The sequence below is a fragment of the Rhea americana genome, unplaced genomic scaffold, assembly GCF_003343005.1.
Source record: "Rhea americana isolate MKP2758 unplaced genomic scaffold, rheAme1 scaffold_193, whole genome shotgun sequence".
NCBI classification, from domain to species: Eukaryota; Metazoa; Chordata; class Aves; order Rheiformes; family Rheidae; genus Rhea; species Rhea americana.
The window spans coordinates 336676-343155 of record NW_028186072.1 but is presented as its reverse complement, the minus strand read 5'-3'; positions in this window follow the sequence as shown (position 1 = coordinate 343155).

Below are 6480 nucleotides of genomic sequence, written 5' to 3'. Positions count from 1 at the left end.
TTGTGAAATCAGATCCTCGTAACACTTTCAGTAAGTTAACTTTTCATAATGAATATCTGTTCAATCAAGACACAGAATTATTTCCATTTCCTCAGCCTCAATGAGTAGGTAAAACAAGGAACATGTTCTAAATAAAAACAGTCATTTTAAAGCTACTTTCCCTTTTATTCAATTCTTCTTTTCCCTATTCCTCCCAGTTTTCTATTCTTAATGTTTCCTTTCAGCCACAGTGGCTACTCTACAGTTCAGCAGTATTAGACTTTCATACTGAGAATATCTTTCCTGAAAAAGCAATATATATATATTATTTTTTAAAAAAATAAACTTTTCTTTGATCTGTTCTTGACAGTATGTAGATAAGTTTGAACAGAATCATTTTCTTATACCTAGTTCTCATAAAAAGCAATATTAATTTGGATAATTGAGAGAAAAACAGTGTTAGGATAGCTGGGGCAGCTATACTTAGTTTAGGTACTAAACTAAGAATAGTTTAGTGTTGCCCCCCTCAAAGTTGCTCCAGAGGGGTTTTTCTTCCTTTTTTAAAAAGAGGTAAGAAGAGGACACCATAAAATATAGAGTGAGTGTGTGTGTGCGTGTGTACACACACATATATGCCAGATGCTAAAGTTAACTGCTGTGTTTTGTTAGACARTGCAGCTTGTCCTAGAGCCTCTGTAAGTATGGAGAGGAGAATGGCAGGCACAGCCATGCAACCCAGTACTTAGCAGTCTAAACTAAGAACTACAGAAAGGAGAAGCGTATAGTCATTTCTGCTTCATTCCAAGGATAATATATATTTATAATTTTACAGAGCAGTATGAAGATTATAATTATATAATTTCTTTGGGAAAATTTGCTTCAGAATTATTATTGAGTGCTTTCGAAGACATTGACTATTTTAGGTGGAAATTACTTAACAGATAAATCTATGCAACACAAAAATCCTTTAGATTTTTAACAAAAAACAAGCATTAATAGAAAAATTATTTGTGATTAGAAGTGGAAATATCATCCAGACAGACACAGTATAGATACTTTCACTGAAAAAAAGACTAATGAAGACTAATTAAACTTCAGATTTCCACAAACTAACAGCAGAAGTACTATAAAAATAATCACACAAAGAAACTGAACTAGAAAAACATAAAGGTTTGTCAGTTGAATAACAGGGCCATGACAACGTGCAGGAGGCCAAGACTGGATATAGACTATGACAAATACATGGTCTGCCAGGATGCTGCTGCTGACATTTTGATCCTGTTAAACATGGAAGAGTGACATACTGCCCTGGTGTTATTGCAATGTACCCTCAGTGTAATACTATATTAGCAAAAGCCTTTTTTAGCTCGGTATGCTAGCACAGGGCAAAAATGTGAATCAACTATTCAAAAGGTAAAATCATGTACCATTCAGCTTTGAAAGAAAACATGGCATGAAGCCTCACAGAAGTCAAATGCTCCTCTTTTTCATCCAACATCATTTCTCTGTTAAACATTTCTCAGTTAAGTTTGCACAAAAACCAGACACAGACTCCAGAATAATGAAACAGTTAGCTACTCTTGTTTAACCAAACTGAGCAGATATCCCTGAAAAAATGTTCACGTTTAGAATCCGTGCTCACTCTGTTTCGTTCTCCTTTCTGTTTTCTCTCCAACTTCACGCTTCACCTCTCTCATTGCATTTGCTAGTATCCATTTTCACCAATCGGATTCCATACCACCTTTCACTCACTGAAACAACCAGTGCTGAAACAGTTAATGAGCATATGTAAGGAGTCATCAGTGAGCTTCAGAAGACCTATTTGGACAGAAGAATGTGGATTGGAGATGTCCCCACCCTCACTCAGCTGTACCAAGCTACCCCTAACCTTACTGAACTGCCCCTTGTTTCACAGTTGAAAAGTTAGCCCTCCTGAACGTTATCAGTTTGGGTTCAATCTGCTTTATTTTTTAAAGCAAAACAAAATRCTGCAGGATCTAAGTACACCAAGTAGCTTGAGCGCTTGATAAATCTGAGTACACAGAAACGTGGGTCATATAGGCCTAGCTGTGCACACCTCGCTCATACAGGGACTCTTATCGCGGGCGCTATAATGAACCTGAGACTATCTGCCYGAGTAAGAATTTACATATATCTTTAAATATGTCATTTATCAGATTAACGCTTATAGTTTGTTGGCCACTTGTGAAATCAAGATCTTAGTTTAAAAACCCAAAAGCTGAGCAAAGCTCCATTTCAGAAATCTTTGTTACTGCTTTGGCTAGACAGTCTATAAACCATATCCACAAAGAATTGACCTTACTCAGATTTAAAGCTATCATTTTTGGACACCACTTAAATAGAAGCAACCTCATACCATTATYATCTGACATAGCAAGCATCTCTAACATTGCACTTGTTTAAAGGTTATCTTTTAGGTTTTTCTTTGAAGTTGATGGCCAAAGAAAAGATAAGAAAGAAAAATTCCCCTTATTTACTTATCTCAGTAATCCTTAGAAAGGCAAAGGCTTTGCCGAGATAACTATACTGACACAACCACACCAGGTAAGGCTCCTCTATGGAGATTTAACTGATATCTGCACTTGGAGCTACCCTCCCAAATGATGCAAGAGATATTAACAAAGGATCTTTTTTGCATAACTTCCTGGATGGTTTCAAGCACTGTTTTACAGGATTCTTTTTGTGCCATTATAACTATGCTAACATGCGATACAACTTCTTTTTCCTGCACAGATGTAGCTATGCAATAAAACTTTGCATTGTAGCCTTAATCTAACGTTCATTTTGTATAACCACATTTTTTTTTAGTTCTCAGCTCATTAATATTTCATTTTTACTATTTATTTCTAGTTAACACTCATCCTAGCCCTTGGTGGCTTCTTTTTCATCCAAGTTATTCAATTAGTTGGGGAAGTATCCTAGAAACACTCTTTTCTGGTTATTATCATGAGATTACCAGGTGAAACACTCCTTGCTTTCTGACTTTTCATCAGCAAAACTAAATCTGCTAACTCCTATCACTTCTCAATCAGCTTCACCCTCTGCACTTCCGAAAACACTTGTGGTAAAGAACAGTCTGCCACAGGAAATACAATATGGTCTAGAGAGGAAGTATCAAAAGCAGTACCACAAACTAATGTGAAGACTAGTAACGATGGAGAAAAACAAGAAACTGAACGAACTTTGTTGGTTTAAATGTACCGAATGAAATGCCACAGTCAAACCACCAGAAACTCACAATGTAGATTTCTCTCCCGTGGTTTCAGGTAGACTAGTTATAGCTGTGATTTTTTTTTTCATCAATTAAGAGCAGCAACACAATCAGCTTGAAAATAACATTTCCATTTGAATATTTTGTACCTAAGTGAATTCTCTATTAAAAGGAAAAAAAAACAACAAAACCAACCAAAATCCTCCTTTTGATATTTTTCTGTTTGCTCTGTAAAGTTTAATTTTCATTGTGAACTCCGTCTTGCATTCTGTTGGTCATCACTTGCTCCTCCTGTCCACCTAAAGTTATCTCCAAATCAGCGAATTTGGTGGAAAACAGGAAGAGCAGGAGCTATCATGAAAAGTCTTACCTTTAGTCTTCCAACCATTTTGGGCATGGCAGCAGCAGTGGTAGTTATAAAGCTTGACAGAACACTGAAAATTATTTTACTAACAAAATATATGCATCTCTTCAAGTTTTTGGCCAACTTCAACTGTTACGTTACTAATATAAAAGCAGTGAAGCTTCTTACAAAGCTATAAATAGTACACAGTCTACATTTTAAAATCATTTCAAAAGAGTATTTTTTCTTAGGTTTGATACAGTAAAAATTGTAGGTGAAATTCTGAACTGAAGCAAAAAGACGTAATTGTTACAAACTGCATTAAAACATTTGGCAGCAGCATGCCCACCAGAAAGGGGAACTAGCAGGCTGAATGTAAAGAAAGACTTAAAGACAAGAAATCACAATTYAGCAACTATTTTTTCATCTTAACCTTATAGCTTGTGTTCAAACAGGAACATTTAATGCATAAATATAGGCACTGACATTAAGATCCACCATCTATTAATTTCAACAACCACCTTTTTATTTTTACATAATCCTTCACTTAACAATTTTAATGACTGTGACACATTCTCATTAGAATTTATAACAAAAAAAAATGGAACCCCTCTCTCTTACAGTCTTTAACATACAGTGAACAACCCCATTTTCTTAACTCAGTCTCAGAGCTGCTGCTGCAGAAGTGTCAACACAAACAGTATTGTAATTTTTCTATAACTTATAACACTACCAAATCAGACACCAAAGAGTGAAATTAGAATTAGAGTTTTACGATTACAGAAATAAGTACTGGTGATGTCAAAACTGCAATGTACACAAGCTACCTTGTAGCTTCAGAATATTAAACAGTGGTAACCCAATTTAGATTTTACTTCTTAAACATATTGCTAGGGTTACTCCACAAACCGTATCAGTAACAGTTGAGCTACCAAGTGAGAATGTGGCAAACTCTCTGCTCCCTACCATCCGTCAATGTTCAGAAGATTAAAGGCCTCAGTGCAGTGGTTTCCTCTTTACATCATAAAAAGCAAAAAACTGTATTGCCTGCATTGCTAACACAATTCCTTTCACCAGAGTGGCACTTACGCTACCAACCACCTATGTTTTACAGCTATTAAAAAGGGGATGCTCCGTGCAAACCAGTGGTAATATTAATTGAACTACTCTGTATTCAACTACAGCCCAGTGAAAGACGTGATTAATTAGACAGAAGACTCATTAAACCCAGCTAATTTTAAGCTGGTAAGACCGCCGGAGCGTGCAGGATCTTAAGGGGCAGCTCCCTCGCCCCCGGCTCGSCTGGCCGCGCGGCACTCGAGGGCACTCCGGCAGGAGCGGGCTGCGGGTGCGGGCCTCCCTTGAACCCGCCCAGGAGGGAGCGGCGCACACGCTGGGGAACAAGGGCTTTAATGGGTCTGCCAGAGGAATTTTCTTCCTCCTCAAATACACCGCCCTCAGAGGCGACGCTGGTTTCGACAGAAYAGAAGTGGCTGGATTTCCCATTCATCAGCAGGAGACGTGACACGTGGCTGCTCGACCACCAGCACCTCCCTCCAGACTAAGCTCAGCTCCCAGGGACGATTCGGCCTCCGTCTACCATGAAACAAGACGCTAGGCTGTGAGCACTCTGAAAATGGCATTCTTGGTCCTCGGGCAGAAGGGAGGGCTGTMTGTGTTAAACAGGGGGCGCAAAAAGGAAAGATAACTCCAGGCAAGAGGCCAGTGCACCTTTTTGGACACCCACAGCTTCTTGCGACAGCTACCCCCATGCTTGGACCAGCCAGCCCGCTGTCCACAAAGTCCTCCTCCCGTTAATCAAACCATAACACGGCTGGCAAACGAGCAGCTTAAAACTCCCAGGCCCTGTCCCTTGGGCGAAGAGTGATAAGGTGCCTGCTTCTTTATTTATTAAATCTACTTATTAGAGTGGAACGGTCTGGAATCCTCACTCCAGCTTGCAAAAGCAACAAAAAGCCAAAACCACATACAAACCAGATTTTGACCCAACTCCCCAAAAAAATGAACCCATCAGCCTTTTGTTCCKTTCAGACTGATGCATTACATCTGTGTAAATAAGAGTGTTAAACCAGCACCTTTTATAGAAAAACATAAAAAGGAGAAGTGACAGAAGAGACTTCGGACRGAAGAAACCTTTTTCTTCTTCCTATGAAAAGAATCTGAGGAGAAGATGGTAATAGCAAACCAAACATCACAAAAATGTTTTAGTTATTTAAAAGGCCAAAAGCAAATGTGAAACCCATAACTCATTAATAAGTACAAATACATTTCTAGGATACATGGATGGAGGAAAAAGCATCAAGCAAATGGTGGTGTCCAAATTCAGCAGTGGAAAGACAGTCTGAAAATAAAATAGCAAAAATATTTATGGATTTGAGCTAAAAGATGCAAAATAAGCTCTTTAGTAGGTATTAAGTAATTAAAACAGTCTCTGTTAGTATCCAAACTACAGTCAATTCCAYGACAACCGAATTAGGTTTTGGTTTTAACGGGAATAAGGACAGCCTCAAATATGCAGGTGGGAGAGTGCTTACAAATACCTGATGAATATTTTTGCTGGGGGAGATAACCTCAGGAAAAGACAGATTCAAACACTGTATTTTACGCCTTGGAAAATTCAGGTATAAGCTCTTAATTTCTTGCGTTAGAGCTGCAAAGTAAGCTACACGGAAGGCCACTCGCTCCACTGCGCCAGGGAATCGCAAGGGCTCCCACGCAGGGCACAGCCGTCCCGCCCGGCGCGAAGGCGATCCCCCAAATCGGACCTTCCCGCCGGAGGGAGCCGCGGCCCGGGCGCTCCCGCAGCCTTCAGTCGCACGGTCCGCGCGGCGCTGACCCTTCCCCGGGCCCCGCAGGCCCCGGCTGCCCCGACGGCAGCGCAGCGGGAGGCGCAGGGCGGCCCGCC